The sequence below is a fragment of the Falco punctatus genome, assembly GCF_963210335.1.
Source record: "Falco punctatus genome assembly, chromosome: 14".
Lineage (NCBI taxonomy): Eukaryota > Metazoa > Chordata > Aves > Falconiformes > Falconidae > Falco > Falco punctatus.
The window spans coordinates 19,167,372-19,187,246 of NC_137594.1; positions in this window are offsets into that span (position 1 = coordinate 19,167,372).

Consider the following 19,875-nt stretch of genomic DNA (forward strand, 5'->3'; position numbering starts at 1 on the left):
CCCTGTTCTACACACAGCCTATAGCAATGTGGAGATTATCAAAACAGAAGCCGCAGCATCACTCTTTGCAGGCCCCTTTACACAACAGCACAGTTTTATAAAGCTGATATTTTAGAAAATACAAACTTTTCTGCTTGAACAATTATCGTTCTGACATCACACTCCAGGTATGCGATATTGTGTCTTTTGACAACTGTTTGCCCGGTTTGACAGAGCACACAGGTACCTTAATTAGGACTCTCTCTTCTCTACAAGCTCATTTACGATTATTATGGCATCATTCTAACATATTTACCACACACAGGAGAGAAAATGACATTATCTCTTTTTAGCTGTCACTTAAACTAAACAATTCACAGGTATATATGGTTATTTCTAGAAAAAGGATTACCATTTCTATTAGCAAGCAGAAACAGCAAGAGAACCACAAAATCTGTCCTATTCCTTAGACGTTTACCCTATTTCAAGCTCAAGAGTATGTCAGATAAGAAGCCTAAGAAAAAAAAAAAATGAGTTATAACCCACATATTTCTATCAGTTTAACATAAGTAATAACAAAACTAAATTCCCTATACTACCACTAAGGCTGCTTAAAGGACCTGCTTTGCTGCAGAAGCCATGACATAGGGGACTGAAATCTCTAATGAAATGCCTCGTACATTGATTTATGCAGCTTTAGTGGTACCATTAACTGAAAATTGTTCTTTTCATGGGCTTATAGAGAATCTGGTGGTTGTCACCGTTCATGATTCAGTGAGAGGACTGAGCCCAAAATTATTATTGCATTTGGGTAAATATGGGAAGGATGGAAATCTGTCCTCATTTTGTGTAATAGTTCATAGAACAACAAATGTAAACCTCTATATCGGTAATATATTGGATTCCATCGCTAACACTGCTGTCATTAAGTAAACTCTTAAGAGGTCTTCCTAGACAAAAAAAATAAATTCAAGTACTAGTAAGGTATGTTTTTTGGGAAAATATACACATATATATGTATATAAAAATATTTATATAGATACATATGCATATATATATACACACGTAAGAATAACCAGGCAGTAAGCATTTAAAATTGTATTTCAGACACTAATGCAAGCAGCTAATCCTATTTACATTCATATTAGCCCTGGGTATCTTTTTCCCAAAGATTTACACATTTGTATGCTTGCATGGGTTGAACTGCTTTTTGCATGATATCAGTACTTTTGTAATTTAAATCTATAAAAGGCAATTTCTTTTAAATATACTTCCTAACAGTGGGTGAAAGAAGCACTAAAGTTATTTGAGAGCTGTACACATCAGTAAACATGTGCACTGAACTCCAGGCAATGTGCTGTGAGAGAATTAATCTTATACTGTGTTAGCTAAACAGAAAGATTCTGGGACTCAAAGTAACAAGCACGGAAAATGTCCAGACGTTTTCTTCCTATTACCTAAAAAATGTGTATTTTTTAGGATTAGGACTTTAAAAATCCAAGCTTTTTTTTTTTTTCACTGAGTAGTTAATTTGATATTTCCTTACCTTATTAGTTTTAAAATTTGTAACAAAGGTAAGTCCATAAATAGCACTCATTAATTTTACCGATCTCTAACTTTGACTGCCTTCCTCTAGTCTAGTACCTGAATTCTGAGCAACATCACAGGGACCATATTATTAAATAAAAGTCTGCCATCAGCTTACACTCCCTACAAATATGAAAAGGCCGGAGTTAAGGATATTCTTCCCTGAGAAATTATCAGGAATTAAAGGGAAGTCTTTTACAAAAAGACATAAAAATCAAAGCATTTGTATGAGAAGGTCTTCAGATATGCGTGAGTAGGACACTACTCGAGTTGTAAGACTTGAAATGGATTGTGTGCAACAACTGATAATGCCTTTCTGACAATCCCTTTGATTTTATAAGTTCTTTTTATATGAAGCAACAAAATCAAGCATGGGGGAAGAGACAGATTTTGAAAACCCTTTCTAAAACGGTCAACAAATTGAATTTTCATCTCCTGCTGACATGTTCCCCAAAGGCTGGTGACCATCACATTTCTGCCTTTGTCCTGTAGGTTAAGTCCATCTACTGCCCCGGTTTTCTCTTAGTTTACTTTCTCACACTCCTGCCTTTTTCCCAGATCCCAAGCTGTTCTGTCCAAGCACCCCTGGGTTCTACCCACCTTGCCATATTTCCATCAACTTCCTGGCATGCCCTCTCTTTCGTTTGACTTTTGGAGCCTCTCTTCTGTGCCTCACCCGCTTTGCTTGCCAATGCCATTTGATAACAACTCCTTTATAACTGTTACTGTGGTTATTCATGCATAAAAAGTTGTTGGAAACATGTTGGAGACAAATATTCTCAGATTTGTAATGCCATTAAAAAAAAAAAAAAAAGGCAAAAAACCAAACAAAAAAACCAGAACAGAACACTCAGCCATTTGCAAAAGGGAGGAGATGGCAAGGATTTATTGCTCCCCAGCTTTAAATTATGCCAGCACAACCTTCACCTCAAAACAAGCCAGTATATATTCCCTGACATAATGTGATAATCTGTTGCCACACATAGATGTTTATGTGTGCGTGTCTATTTTTATACACCTAAAAAGAATACATAAAGAGATCATGTTGCCTAGAAGAGTGCAGTTGACAAGCTTCTCAAATGAGTGAACAGTCTAGAAGCAGATACGAATTACCCATGCTGTCTCATCATAATCTTCACAATAACGGACACACACCCCATCAGCAGCTGCAAGGACACAGCTAGCAGCTGCGAGTCTCGAGAGCCACATTTAACCGCAGCAGCGCCGCATTAGCTCAGGTCCTGTTCAGCCTTGCCACCGAAGGAGACCAGAGCACCATTCTGGAAAGAAACTCATCCATTAAGCAGGGCTTTGTGCAGGCTGCCTTTGAGGAACAGCCTTTCACATATGCTGCATCCAGAGCTGGTTTAATGTGACTTCCTTCTACCCACCCTTCCGGGAGCAGCTCTGCAGAGCAGCTCTTTCATTTCACCCCTAGCATTTTAGACTTCAACACTGGATGCAAATATTGGTTTAGCGATTCCCCAGTCACCCAATGGGATCAACCAGAATTGATCTCCGCTCTTTGAAATTAGCAGCTTTTACACAACCTTCCTTGTGTGTCAGACATTTCCCCCCCCCCCCCCCCCCCCCCCTTCTTGTTTTTCTGAGTAGGGAGGGACAACGAGATGGGAAGGAGGTGAGGAGGAGTGGTGAAGGGTGAACCAGCAGCAATGGGAAGGGGCTGCATTGCTAGTTTTAAGTGTCTGGTTTTGTTCCTTCTTGTTTCAAGTACTGAGATGGAGACGAAGCCACAGGCAAACTAACACCCTCAACTTTAGTTAAAAGAACTATAAATCTGAAATGAATGTATAAATAATATGCAACTGTCTAGACAGTATAGGTCACTTGCAAAGAGACTGGGTCAGGAAAAGATTGTCCATCAGTCAGACAACCATAACTGATTCTGATGCTAAATAATGGTTTAGATATTCAGTATTCTATATATGCGAAAGGCTTCACTGAGCATTGGATCTTCCCAACCAAAGTAGCCTTCTATTTATACGTATCTTTATGCAGCCGTATCTAAATGCACATGCTATTTAAACATTAAAACTAATGCCGAAAGAAAAAGCTATTTAGCAAGGGAGTGGAACCAACCTATGTAATTGGCTTTTGGTAAAGCAAAAATAACTATCATACTCTACTCTTGATAAACAACCTAATCTTATGATACCAATAGAATCTTAAAAAGGGCAAGAATTAAAACTTTAAGCTGACAAAGAAACTTACTGCCACTTACAGAATCAGTTCACAGATACGTTCAGGGAATTGTGTGCCATATAGCGCTACTTTGCGCTCTCGCGTTTCAGGGCATGCTAACTCTCAGGTATCACAAGTGTAACCATGCTGACTAAATGTGCTTTTGGAATTATTCTGTGCATTATAATGCATTTTTTGCCACTATTTCAGCAAAAGAAGTAGGTGGCCTTCAAGGTAACACCACCACCATACTAATTGCTTTCAGGATACATAAAGTAAGCTTTGGCAGGACCAGGGAGAGTAGCCAAGATTTATACAAAATGTTTCATTTATTGGCAACTTATAAAGCACATTTGCTAAAAAAAGGAAAAGGAAAATACATAGGTAATAAATCTGGCACATGCACCAGCTGAAAAGCAGGTGTTACAGCTACAAGACACAGCCAAGGGCTGGGTGTGAGCTCCAGCCCCAGCCCAAACGCATTCCAGAATGAGCCTGGGTCCTGTAACCCAGAGGATGGAGCAGATCGCTAACGCCTTCCAGAGCTGCTTGGATTTCCAGAGGGCTCCACATGGATGCATCACTGCATGTCTGTGCAACATGCTGCCAAAAACATCTAAGAACATATTCAGGTACTTGGCAATAGACTTCCATCAAACCAAAGTGCAACATCAGTAGTATAATCGCTCGTTATACTGGCTATATTACAACATGTCTTCTAAATCCTACTGGTGTTTGTTCTGAGTGGAAACACACAAGTTATCCTGATATTCAATTCTGAAACCTGTTAGTGGGTAGTAACTGTATTTTTCAATGCATACAACTATATTTCCTATCAAAAAAAATTTAAAGTATCTTGCTACCTTGATATCTACAAACACAATCAAACATTTCCGCTCAGAAGCTGCAAATCTGTGGTTTGATCTTAGGTTATGCAGATCTACCCTGTTCAACTTGAATACAAGACATCAGCCTTATTAAGGATTTTAAACGTTACATGGAAGCACAAAGAAAACAAAAATTATGACAGTTAAATGCAAAGCTTGATCCTGCCAGCCCTGTGGCTATGAGTAGTGTAGACTGCACCAGAGTAAGAGGCATTGTGTTCAGCAGTGATGACAACTGGCCTCAAGTTGCACACACGAGTCTCTTGCAACTTATAGCAAGTGGAGGCACAACTCAGCGCTTCCAAAAATCACAACTGCAAAGCCAGGTCAGGAAACCCCTTGCCCACGCACACTGCACTCTGGCACTTTGCAAAGAGCGCAATCCCCTGATCTGCAAACCTGAAGTGTATTTCCCATGTGTGAGGATTCGTACGCTGGCACAAAATACAAAGGCAGGGACATGCCCAGGTTCCTTCTAGGGCTTCACCGCAAAAACCTTTGCCTATTTCTATCAGTGGAGTATCGTTAGCCCTTTCTCTCTCAACTAGACTTCTGTACTTTTACTCTGAAACCAAAAATGCTTAGAAGTCAATATTACAAACAAGATTTGAAAATGAAAGACTTGGTTTTAATCAAGGCTAACAAAACGATGAGCAGATTGAAGTTATCATTTAAGCCGTATGGGCTAATCCTGTTCTTAATTAAAAAGACTTCTTTCCAGTTGAGGAAAAAAATAAAATCAAGATATACACAGTTAAATTAAAATGTTACATATTGGGAAGTTTTTTTGCAGGTTTTGGAAGGAAGAGTTTTCGTGAGAGATCCTATTAGCTGATACTATTCTTTGTTTCTCCATTAGCAGCCTAAAGGCAAAGATTTAAGGCTCAGGTACAAACAGATTATGCCAAAATAGCTGTTTCTGAATAACTTCATGTGTGGACACTTTTATTCTAGAATAAGAATACAGTTATTTAGACATACCTAGCCCTACTTGAAATTCAGAGCCTGCATTGATCCAAATTAGCTTTCAAACACAGCCATACCTTCGGCTATTAGAAGTCTGACTGTGCCTGGTATTACAAACTTGTGTAAGAGCCCTCTCCAGCCATTCTGCCTCTAATCAAATTTAGTCTGGGTTGCACTGTGGGGAAAGCAAACTCAGAGGCTTACATTGCAAATCATTCCGAGTCTTTGAATCCCTGTTTTTCTTGTACCTTTTTTATAAATATCTGTCGCTACCATCAGGTATCCCTGCGTCATCTGATGCATTTCAGACACCAAGTGCGAACATGCACTGCTGGAATTGGAATTCAGCATCCTTATTTTGAGTCTGCAAGACACAGCTCTGTAAATTTATAGACTACTGTGGGAGCAGCAGAGAGTCTTCAACACTGCAGCGCAAATGGAAAGGCTTTTCATTTTGGATATGTCGCTGCCATTTCACTGGTTTTAAAGTATTGTCCAGCCAGGCACATAAAGAGGGTTGTTTTTGGAGGTTTTTTTTTAAAGTATAAAAAAAATATGTAGTTAGGCTTCTTTGGAAAACATCACTTGTCTCCAAGTGTATTATTTTCTTCCAGATGTCATAGCTACTTTATAAACAGAGTTTAGCAAGTAGCTCCAAAGGCTTGTCTACACTTGAAAATTAATTTGGATCAAGAAAAAAATGTGAATTTAGAGTACAAAATGTTTCTTATAAAGTCGCTCTTTTCACAATAAGCCCTCAGGTGCTTTTTCATAAATGGATATTCCTTAATGAAAAGTACCTTGGATTACACATACAGCATGTAAAGCAAGGAAGCAGATAATTTTTACATATTTTCTGCTAAACACAGACCACCACTGAAACCCAAGTTCCACATTAAAAAAAAATAAAAGACAAATTAAAAAGAAAAAGAGTCCATGTTACTCAGTGTAACATTAACCAAGTTGCAAGTCCCTCAACACTCCCCACCATCCTTACATCAGAATAAACCTAGGTCATGACTAACAGCAACCTTGAAGTAAGCTTAGTTCTTAAAAAGCAACAACAAAAAAATCAAAAGGAAATCTAACAGCCACTAACCAGCTGGGAAAGCAAAACACTGCAATCTCTCAAGCAAAAACAATAAACAACCGACCAAAAAAAAAACCCACAAAACAAAAAGGAGGGAGATTTTAGGGCTGCAGGGCACAGGTTTTGCCAAAATTAAAGAGCCAGTTGCAAAAAAACATGCTGGAAAAATATGACACAAGGGAAGAACACAGTCAGAAACAAGGGTACATTTCTGTGCAGTCTCTCAAAGAGCGTTTTTCCCTTCAATGTAGACTGTACAAATTACAGAACATTGCATATCCTAATGGCCAAGCATGGCACGAGCTGCCAAGACATTTATGTGACTGTTCTTTTACCCTCACAGGCTGAACAGTGATTTAGCACTTCCAACAGCAGCCAGCACCAGGCTAAAGGCAGTCCTTTTCAATGGGAACCAGTGCCCAGAACTTTTCAAAGACCTGTGGCCGGTTAAGAGCAGCGATCATCAGCTTGTGTGCTGGGAAAAATAATAAAAAAACCAGAAACCTACACCCACAAACAAACAACTAGCCTTAACCCTGACCTCAAGGTTAAGATCAGGGCTCTAGACTGGGAAAGATAAGGAACTTACCTGTGAAACAGAGTAAGGTGCCTCCTCTTCCCCTCTGCATTTCGGACCGGCGAGGTGCAGGCACTTGTTTTGCCACCTATTCTGTAACTCTGTGATGTGCCTAACACTTCCCGTGCATGCAGGGGTGGCCCTGAGCAGATGGCACCACTGCAGTGGCATCACTTCTTGTGCTAAAAGGACACCATGAGGATTGTTACTTTCAATAAAACTGCTGCCAGGTACCTCCCAGCCACATGACCCAGAGCTTAGTCCACTCCATGTGTGTTAGAAGCATCCCAGACACACACAAATCAAAGCCCTAGTGGCATTAGCTCACATATTTTCATATATTCCTTACGCACAATAACCCTATACTTGCGTACACATTAGCACAAAACAGCAGTATTGCAATAGGTTTCTAGCACAGAATAACAACAAATATTGTAACGTTATGAGCAACCAAAGAACTATTCACTTCATGGTTTGGCTTTGGTTTACCAGCAGCTTAAAGCTCACCGCTGGTCCAAGCACCCATGCCACTCTGAGCAAGAGGACAGGAACAGGTAATTGAGGGTAGAAGACCATGGAACACTGGAGTACTTTGGCTTAAACTGTTGTGAAACCAGATGCAGTGGTTGTATCATTGCAGCTTCTGGCTCCAGAGAAGCTTCATTTGCAGTTTTGTGCATCTCGCTACAATTTTTCACCCAAGGCACTGCAAGCCTGCCATACTTGCACAGCCACAGCCAATTCCGATGCTGTTAGTTCATCCCAGAAGACTGAAAAAGAGAGCCAGAATGGACAGGGACAAAAACTGGATCCCTGGCAATGATAATGTCCATTCACATTGCTGAAAACAGCTCTGCTCCTTTAGCAATGCCAGGGCATCCATGTGCATATTTGTACCTGTTCCCTCACTGTTCAGACAAGGACAGTTATCCCGAGGGAACCACAGGATGGAGTTTATGGCACTGCTATTCTCTCCACTTGCCTCCCAAATTACATTTAAGCAATCTGACTAGTTAACTGTTCACTACTTCAGCGTTAAAATTTGGCAGATGAGCTCTTTCTGAAAGAAAACTTCATTGCTGTTTTAAAACAACACTTGAGGTGACTGCAAATATGAAATCAGTTTATTTCTTCCCAGCTAATTCTGTCACCTCTGCAAACACTGTTTAGTTGGTTTAGGTTTGTCTAGTTTTTTTCAGATCTATTTATGCTTGATGTACCTAGGGACCAATCTACCTTTATGATCCAGAATTAAAGTTTTCTTAAAGTTACTGTTATCTATCAGGCAGCAAAGTAACATTAAAAAAAGTCAGTCTTCAATGCTTTCTTGATATTACATTTTTTCTTTCTACTTAAGGGAGGAAAACCCCTTCAGCTTTAATTTTTCTTTCTATATATCTTCTTCCTCCTAAATCCTAATATTGGGGTGCCTTCTATAATCTCTTGAGGGGGTTGCTGGGTTTAGTTCAAAATGATAGCAATCTGTGACAAATTCAGTGATGGAGAGAGAGGTGCCAACTCTCCTGCGGGAGAAACAAAGGCAGCGTCATCAGCTGATCTTGGAAAAAGAGAAAGATTTATAAGTGACAGAGATCCACGTAACCAGAGGCACAAGAGGAAACTCTGGCAAAAGTGCTTTGAGTTTAATGGTACATGGAGCATCATGTTGTACGGTCATTTAGACCATGATCTCGAAAGACTCAGCGAGGATATTTTATGCAGTATGCCATTGAAAATCAATGCACGGTATGTAAAATTAAACATGAGTAATCCTTTGCAGAACTGGGGCCATATTTAGTTAACCTTTTACAGAAAAAAAAAATCTTAAGGTTATTTTCTAAGATTCCATTAAGTCCTGCTGTATTTTAATAGGAATGAGGATTTTGTTTCATTTTTGCCACTCAATATTTACATGGTTGAAAGGAAAACAAAATATTAATCCAATCTAATCTTTTTAGGATCAAAATCCCAAACAACACATGTGAGAAGTGCTGAGAAACAGATAAGCAAGAGGGAAGGTCTTTTATACACAGGCTTGCATAGTCAAATCCATTTTAAGAGTATAACCTCAGTGAGAGCTTTAGAGATTAAAAAAAGGAAAAAAATATTTTTTGCATGTAGAACACTTTGAAGAACCAGTTGCCTTCAAATATCTGTCACTGACGACAAGTCAAGGATAACATTAGGAAATCACGATTGTGGAGATGTCAGAAAAATTAGTCAGAATATATCACACTGCCAGATTGATCTACTTCCCCAAACCAAGAACATGGTCTGGACAGTGGAGAAAAGGAAAATCACAAACTACATTTTTAGGAACAAAAAAAAAAAACCAGCAAAAAGAGGATGGGGTTTATTTTTTATAGAGTTACAAGCTTTTGATTTCTCTTTGGGGAATTAGGAAGAGAGAGAAAGAAAATGCCAGACCAGTAACAAATGCCAAAGTTGAAAAAGAGAAATGTGCATTTCACCTCAACCGGCTCTCTTGGAGCAAAGGACCTCCCCAGGGATTACACTGAGTTGTCCTCACACCACCCATCAGGCAGACTTCAGTTTTCCAGTGTTTGTCCGGTCACCTCTGCAGCACCTCTGTTTTGGCCACTGAAATACCACCCTGAAGCACAACTCCTGAGGACACCGCTGTTGCTATTCTCTAAGAAAACAACTCATATCAGGATGCAGGGTCCGTTTTGACTTCATCACTGAACCACCTCTTGAAAAATAAAGAAGTTGTCCATCAAACGCTAGCTAACATACCTCTAAAGCTACAGCTAATTTATTTTTCAATTTTTATTGAGCTACAAACAACAATGAAAAACACAGAAGAATCTTAAAAACAACAGCAGTCGCATTCTAGCCTGATCTCCCAGCTACCTGAGGAAATCTTTATCATACGAACATAAGCTGGAAGAATCCAAGGAGGTCTCCAGAGAGAAAAGTAACAGCATATAGGCAAAGGGAGGCTTTATGAGATATAAACATCCTTTTCCAGGTTGACCATCAATTGTGCTATGTCAGTTCAGTAAACAATGCTCCAGGTGAAAAGGTATCTAGGAAGAATATTGTGCATTAATATTTTTCATAATACAGAACAAGAAGTTTTACCGAGATGCCTTCTGGAAGCTGCAATGAGTGGTGTCAGTCAAGTACAGGGAATATCTAAAAATCAATCAACACAAGGGAAATATTAATTAAGCTAGTTTATGCAACAGGAAGGAAGTGTGCTGCACCCTCACATTCACATGAGGCCCCCATAACTGACCAAGAGAACAAGGGGATCCTGTCCAGAACAGCCAAAGCAGTTCTGGTGCCAGCCTGACCCCACGTCTGTCAACGACTCCACTCTGCAAATAAAGGCTTTTGGGGCAAGAGATAAGGCCAAATTCATCCTGACTTCTGACTTGCTCTAGGCAAAGCAGCTAAAGCAGGTTTAGCCCCAAACCTCCGTTCTTACATGTGAAATGACGTGCAATTTTAAGTCAGGCATCTCAACAAAGCGGCAGTAAAATGGATAGCTGCCTTTGTCCCTGCTCCCATGCTCCTTGTCATACACTCTTCTTGAAAAAGTTATTCAGCAGCTTTCTGACAACGGGTTCTGAAAAGAAATGTGTGATCTGAAGCAAACCAAATGGGGTACTGTTCTTGTCAGAAAGGGATCAAATCCCACGTCAGTCAGAGCACAACAGACTATCTTCCACTGTCAGCTACGATTTGCCCGTTTCCTTCCAGCCAACTGTCCTCAAAAAATAAATATCACTATGCAAAAAGCAATCTGAGCTGCAGCACCAAGTCGGACTCAGCTAATTTCAGAGTCACCTGTCCCAGATTCACTGGACTAGATCTCCAGATGCTGGATAACATGGCAGAAGAGAACACTCACCAGCTACTACACAGGATAATTGTATTCCCACAACCTACTGGATTGAAGAACATTATATATGGCAAATTTATAACTCCAGAAATTCATTCTCTTTATCCATTGACACAAGTTGGACACTTTCTCCAAATTGTCTTCTGAACTGATTCATTTTGCAAATTATATTTCTCAAGTTGTCTATATGTGGTTAACTATATGTGTTTCAGAAAAACATATGCATGGAATGGTCCTGTAAATTATATATGGTGTTAGTTTTGCGCAAACTTCCCTCTCTATTGAAAGAAACAAGGGGAAAAGCCACAAAAGCAACCAAAAACTCTTGGCAAGAGGGAACCAGAGCTGACAGACACAGATGCACGTAGGGCTACTAAACCTTCTGCTCTTAGGACAAGAGTGAACATCCCCGATTCACAAGTCGTTCCTTGGACAATTAAGGGGAATTTATATTTTAATTCCTTGTTACCTTTACAACAACACAGTAAGCATGCACAGACACAGTTCTAGTTGTAAGGTATGACATTTTCACCTGTTTATTTAATTGCTTACATGCAGCGAGCAAAGCGAGGAGCACTATAGACTCTGACCCTTCTGCGTCATGCAGCATCCTTCAGAGTACAGCTAACGCTAGTACAAATTCCCAAGCGCAGAGGAGCACATGCAATTCTGGCTTGTGGTCCTGGGAGCAGCTTTCACATGTTTACAAGCACAGCTGAAGCAGATGCATTCTGAACTTTAGGTGGCTATCCAAGAGGAGCTTCATTTAAATTTTGTAGCAGTCATCCCAGCATCCCATACTGCTTTTGTTTTGTTCTCATTTTTCTACCCAGGACATCATAGCTCTGACAAATGCCACAGAAATATCTAGGCATCGTGACTAGGATGGTCAATTTTCAAAATAATAACTCAGTTTGTAGACCACCAAACTTCTTCTGTGTATTAGCTGAAGCAGGAGGTTCCAGTTCTCTAACACCCAAACACTCACAGAACTGCAAAGCTCAGGCACCGCTTTACTGGCAAACAGAAGGCACTGCACCCACTGGCAGCCATTAGATATTTCCTCCCAGAAGCCATGTGGTTTGCCCAAAGATACCCACTTTAGTTTATGAAATTAACATTAAAAAAAAATAAAATGCCTTCTAGGAGAAACCCTGAACAACTCTTGAAGTTTATGGCCAGGAAAATACGTTATTCATTTGCCTTGATTCAGAACATGTACAATTAACACAATAAAGCGTGTGTCTCAAACAACATACATCATTAAAATGGTCTTTCTTATCAGCCTGAGGTTTTTTTATCTATCATTTTACATGCAAATGTAAATAACTAACTCAACGTATGAGTCGAATAGTCACTCCTGCAGTTAGAGGACCAGTATGTGTATATTGTCTGGGTGATTAACAGATCATGGAGAACATGGCCCACTTTGACCTCTCCAAACTGAGCTTTTTCAGTCCATTTCAGATGTATAGATATATGTACAAACACAGTACCAGTGTCCAAAGTGCATTCTATTTAATGACAGCCTTGTAATTCCCAGCCTTATTTCATGCATCACTCTTACAATCAAATAGGAGTAAGTCTTCATACAGTATAAATACACATATATTTATTACCTGGGTAAATATCAGGTACTGGAGCACTGAACAGTTTCTTGGTGGGATCTCAGCTATGCTTAGGAAGCCAGGACTTTGCCCATTCTCCATAAATAACTGGGCGTGAATTAGAGGAGACACCTGTCTCTTTCCACCTGTCTATTTAACTGAAAAGGTTCACAAAGCCTGCAGTCGATCCCTACAGGTCAAATTATTGCCAACTTCATCATCAAGATGCTAAAAAAGTTTACTTGGAGTGACCAACCTAACCGCTTTTATTTGCTTTGTCATTCTCAAATCCCTTCTTAAATGACTCAGTTTCTTCCATTATTCACTTTTAGCGATGGTACTATGGGTATGGAATGGGAGTAAACTGCTGATTTTTTCAGCTTTACACTGTTACAGCAAACTAATTTCTCAAAAGTGTTTGCAGAAATGTTCCTTTCTCAGACACTGAATATACACAACTGTGAGCAAAGATAATCACGTATCCAAGTATCAGCTATTTTACTTTTCCCTGCCACATTAAAAACAAAACAAAAAAAACCAAAACCCCACCAGCAAACCCACAACATATTAAATGCTAAAGCAGAGTGCAAGGAGTAAGTTCAAAAGTGAAATGTTCCCAAAATCCAGTAGGTATCTGTAACAGCAGGTTTCACTTAAAGTGGATATCACTTTACTGGTTTTAACAAACTTCAAAGTAAGTGTCCTAATGCTACTCATTTTCTGTGTCTGTTTTACATCAGTCACAATTCTGTATCACGGTTTCACTTCTGCCTGATACATAATGAATTTTTGTAACTGGTAAGCACACTTAGTGTATGGATTAAATTAAGAATGGTTTTACAAAGCTGCATGATAGCAGACATTTATGTTATTAACTCACTTTTCTACATATCGCTGATATGTTGTTAGGGCATGTTAAAATATGGTATGGTAATCCATACCACATACATCAGCAAGATAAGTATATTTAACTGAAGCAATATCAGAAATAAGTTTTATAGGTCTCAATGTGAAGTCATTGAAATATAGCAAGGTTCTTCAAACAAATCTATTATTTTTCATTCATTATACCACTAATTCAATGAAAAATTGCTAATTGTAATAAAGCCAAGTGTCAGTGCTGATGGTAAAATCTTATACGTATAGAAAGTTAGTCATCTAGGAATGCAGCCTGGGAGCGATACCTTGAATTCTGAAAACATATTCCTCAACATTAAAATCATGCAATTTGCCTGCACGTGGAGTGTCCTGGATCATTTCATAGCCCTTGATCCTTCTCACTTTGAGGAGCAAAGACCACATGTCTTGTTACCATCTGCAAGTTGGTTCGGGGCACACCTGCTGGTGAACCCCCCCAGGTGCAATGCACTGAGACATCTTTGTTACTTTAGAAAAAGGCAACCCCCAAAGAAACACGGTGGGTCTGTTTTCTATAGGGATAAGCAACACAACAAATGAGGAAGGATCTGGAAGCAGATCTGAGAATCTGCCCTGATTCTCAGTTATAGCTCATTATTACGTCTCAGTCGTTTTTCAAAACTAACACTGTTGGGTTCCCCAGCAAATGTCTTGGGACAGGGAACAGCCAGCACAAGGAGAGCGCAAACTGGATTTAAGCAGCTGCCATTAGAGACTGGAGAGTTAGCACATCTGGCCCACGAGGCACTTTGAGTTCAGACACAGCCCCAAAGCAGCAATAACAGTGAACACCAAGGAAAAGGCACACCATATGCTCTGCTAAAGGGACACAAAATGCCCCCATGTATTCAGCCACAGTCCTTCAGGTGCCAGTGTCCCTCAGTGCTCACATACCCAGTGGCCAGGGAGAGCAACAGAGGTACATTTTGCTCCATTTCCTGTGCCCTTGATTCAGTCTGGATAGGATATTCATTGCCGTCATCCAAAATTTTCCCCCCATTTCATCCTGAAACACAGTTTCTCCAAGGCCAAGGAGCATGTCACTAAGCAGTTTTTGTGCAAAATATTTTTAACCCGGGGACTTTTTCCCCCCAACCATCTCCCAGAATGTAGACTCATGGTGTAATTAAATCTACCGTAAAGCCTGTAATTTTACTAAAAACACTGGGTTCTGCCTGGGCCAGCTACCTTGCTTCTGACTCCTCTAGGACACGCACACAGTATACACAGGGTTGCTAGTCACAAAGATCAGGAGCAGTCATTTGTAGAAGGGAAAGTAAACATCATCTTGGTGATCCCAGCAGCAAATGGTCAAGTCAGATGCATTTCCAAGGCAAAATTAATTTGTTCCTTAAGGCTGTAATAAAACCCAGGTATCAGAGCTTGTTTTAGGAGCATTGCATTGATCCAATAGTATGAAAAAGAAAGGCTAAACCCCATTAGAAGGAAAAAAAAATTTAGCAGGTGCACGCATACTTGACCTGCAGGACTGAAACCTGTTATGTTCCCCTCTTCTCTACACCCTCACTACATGGATCTCATCCCTGGAAGGGTCTCAGAAAAGCTGGGAGTCTCCTGTCCAAATGCCTACGCCATGCCACAGTGTCACACATTCACCTGCCTCTGTCATAGCAGTTATGCCTCCAAGGGCTTACGTGGAGGGACCTGACGAACAGCAGACGGCAGCAAGGCTGCAGTGTTTAGTGCCAGCTCTGTCACCAGCAGAACTCAACCAAAGGCTGGTCATCGTCCTTCACGTGCAAACGGAGTGGGGGGAAAACTCATCCTCCTTGCAGAGTTCCCCCTGCAGCACAGATGGAACAGGAGATTTTACCTTTGACTTCCAAAAGCTGATAAAAATCTTCTAGGTAGCTATTGCCACCACCCACCTCTATCCAACAGCCGGTAACTGAACTCCCTTCTTGAGCACCGGCTGGCGGTCCAACAACAGCACCACAGCCAGTGTGAACAGGCGGAATGCACAGCAGCAGGAGCTGTAATTATTTTCCTGTGCCCTCCTCCAGGTACATGCAAGCAGGGTGTTTAAAACTGTCAGACATCAGTAGTTAGACACACCCAGAAGAGATAGCTGCCCCCATCCAGGAGGAATTATGATTTATTGTAATTTTGAGATTATACAACAGTTATTTAGTAATTTTAGAGTACAAACAACTACTTTAATAAGCTTACAGATAAGTTATTAGTGTGGTGGAGAACTCCTTTGAAACAGTAATTTAATTCCTCCCTCCCCTGAAAAATCTACAACATCTAGCACACATAAAAGGAGACATCTCACGTACAAACTTGTCCAACACTTATAAACATGTAGGGAGACATGAAAAGAAGATGCTGAAATATGTATAACCAGAGAGTTCCACAATAATAGGAGTCAAAATGATAAGATATCAAGGATCTTTGCAGTCTTTAAATACCGCTAGAGGCCCCATAAAAAAAATAATATTATTTTTGACTCCTATTTAGACTGCATGTTTTTCAGGATTGGAATGCTTTGTCTTAAATGCAGGCTGCTCCATATACCATGTCCCTAACCCATAACTAATGCTCCTAGATGAGTTACTGCAATATTGATACATGTCAATATTTATCTGTATAAATAAAAAAATACTATTAATAAAGAGAAAACATTTGCAGGTTGTACCCTCTTTTCTTACAGCACATTTACACCACCAGAAACATGCCTTCACCACACATACCCCAAGCAGACTTTAACCACCTAGATGATATATGACATATACGCTGCATCAGTAACAGGGAACATGTACTAAGTGTACAAATGCTTAACTGAAAAATACTGCTTTGTGCCCAAAATGAAGGAGACGCATTTTGAAAGAAGGTAAGTTCCTCTGAGATAAAACATGTTACAGTACATATCCATTCCTATTAACCAAGAATGCCATCATCTACATAAGAATTTGGATAACTTATGTGCAAGCTCATGTTTTCTCTTAAAATCAGAAAATGCCATCATCATTCGTCGCTAGGTCTTGAATAAAAGCTACTGATTATTTGGACCACAGCATCCTGCCCACCAGTCTGCATGAAGAGGAATTCATCAACCCCTGACTACATGATACAGCCCTACATGAAGCTCTTCAGCCACAGACACCATAGGATAAACAGCCCTTGGTCTCCCCATGGAAACTCTCTGGGGAATAAGAGCTGCAGGCTTTTATTAAAAGTGAGGGAAAGCAATGCAAGTGGGAGACAGTAGATGTCTTTGGCAACTGTCCACTATCGTTTTCCCTGGGCTTTTGTTGCCTTAGTCTACAAACTTTTATTCTTGTTCTCACTATCCATGCACCCACCAGTCACCAGGAGCCCCGAAGGACTTCAGGTGAGCAGTGTGAGGCAATCCAAGCTGCTATCCTATGTCTTTAGGGATAACCCTGGAATTTGGTTCCTGTTGTGATCAGTGCACCAGCAAACACTAAGCCTTACGCTGAGCACCAGGACAAGTGCTCTAGCTGTGCCCACACTCCAGCAAAACCCCAAACATGGCATGTTAGGGGCAGTGTCGGGTATTCCAGTTGCTTTCCTTAATCATCACCGACTGGACCCCATTCAAACCAATCTTCCATTCATGGCTCAGCTGCCATCAGACACTGGGGAAAGCAACAAACTTTCAGTGACTTGGTCAAACAAGATAATCGCCCAGAACCCGACAACTTCATCAGTGGAGATATTGTTGCTCCATAAATTTAAATGACTCTTCAGATAAGGATCAGCAGACTTCCACATGATGCTGAGAAAAGCATCCTGGGAATGCAAGTCAATCACAAGTCACTCTCTCCTCCTGTCTACACACAAGCCAATACCACCAAGTACAGAGAACTGGTCAATAACAGCTAAGTTGCTTCTGGCCCTAAACACCTGTAAAATTACAGAGAAAATAATGGAATGTTATCCAAAAGCTGGTATAGCAAATTTTTCTCATTGTATTTTTGTATTTCAAGGTTTTGGCTGTGAAATGGAGAGCTTATGCAATTCATTTGGATGTAGGGCCTCCATCTGTCCCAGAGACAAGAGCTCCATTCAGCAGCACCTTGTAAGATTAGATGCTGGCAATATTACTTCAAAGAAATTCTTGACAAATGTTTTGTCAACATTTCTGAACGGAACATTTGAAATGAACCTACAAAATGTTCAGCAAGGTGCAGAAATTATAAACAAACCTGGCAGGATGAGAAACGAATCTTAACACTTAAAGTTATTAAATGAGGAAAGGAATTCTGGATTTGTTCAAAGAGATAAAAATTTAAAAAAATATTCTACTTCTCAGGTGAATTTTACTAGGAATTTTTACAAATTTGTGGTTTTCAGAAGCCTGCCGACATTGACTTACAGGATACTGTAAAAGAGAAAGATTAATTCATTAGTGGAAGCTGAGCACTTGATACAGGTTTTAGTTTCTTTTAAACTCAAGTAGGATAGTTCACTGACTGTGTAATACGCTACGTAATAGGTAATTTGCCACGATGCTAAAAATGGTCCCCAAATATCGGAGGCAAGATTTTATTTTATGATAAAACTAAAAAGCGTATAAATTACGGTTGGCAAAATAACCAAGGATAACACTAATTTATGTAAATATGTACTGTACAATACAAAGAAATATTCATTTTTGAAGAGCATATAATAAGATTAAAAATCCTGCTGATTAAAGCAAATAGTCTTTTTTAATGCATTTTGGGTTAGACTGAGAACATTTCCAACATTAAATAGAATTTTGCTAAATTCAAAATATAAATCAAAGAAAATTAAACAATTAATTAGAAACAACAAGCTGTATTTCTGATCACAACCAAGAATACAAATCAGGTAAGATAAAAAGGAATTCTATATCAAGTATTGTCTATCATCCACCTCATCTGCCTGTGTGATCACAACTTCTGGGCTGCTGCTGCTGTCATCTTTTCATCTTCATGCTGAGCTTCTTCTGTGCCTCCATGAACCGATAGATCCCAAGAACCACAGTCTAGCACTTCACCAACACACTCCTCATCTTCTGGAAAGTCAATGCTGACTGAAGTCTCAACGCCTTCTACAAAGGCTGACAGGGACTCTTTGTTAGCACCGTGCGCACTGTCAGAGGTTACCTGAGCCTCGTCAAAGGTCTGGTGTCTCAGGATGACAAACTTTGTTCCCGGTTGAAAAAAAAGAAAAAAGGCAAGACATAAAGGGCCTTTCAATAGGACACCGACTTCTTTAGCGTTGCTACGAACTATATTTGATACATAAGGGATCCTAAGCATGTAGGATGCCAGAGACTAACATTTCAAAGCTTGTACAGTATCTTTTCTCAGGGAAAGGATTCTGCAAAACAAAATTATTACAGCAACATTCATCTATTTCCACAGAGAAATCCCCCACACGCACAAAGAGAAACCTGCACACATTCTGTATCAAATAAACGAGCAAGCCTCAGCAAGAGGAAGAATTTTTTGAATGTGCTCGCTACTACCACAAGACTCAGACTTGCTCCCAAGTCGCAGCATTGCAGGGTTTTCTCCCCCTCTCCAAAACACCTGGTGCAGGCTGCTGCTCACAGCAGCAGGCTGAGCTGTACAGCTCTGTAATCCATCAGGGAAACAAGCTCGGCTGTCGAGGAGGGATGTCAGAGGGGTATTGGCACTACAGTTACACTCATCTTATTAGCATTGTGTTTGTATACAAAATACAACACGTTACACATCCAAGTAATTCAAGCTCAGGGCAGGGTTATAAAACTCCTTCCTTTCCCACAAATTTGATGTTCCATCTCCCACTAAATTCCAAGTTTCAGCACTGGGAGGATTCTCATCTAGAGCACACAGCATACATCTCTTCAGCCTGCAAACATTTATTGCTGGACTAGTGAGAAAACACAACCCTTCCATTTAATGCAAGCCACACATGTATGCTATACAACCCTGTTACCCAACACTTGATTATAAAGAGAAATTATTTCATTACAATTACCACTCTAATTGTTTTGACTTCAACTTGACATTACTTTCCCCTCCCCAAAAAAAACCAAACCCCAAACTGGCAGAGTATGACTTTCCAAATGACACAGGACATAATTTACTACAAAAGGGAAATGTTCTGTGACTAAAATGACATAATGTTGATTTGCATGCAAAGCATGGACTCAAGGATTTACAGAAGACAAGAATGACCACATATAAGTC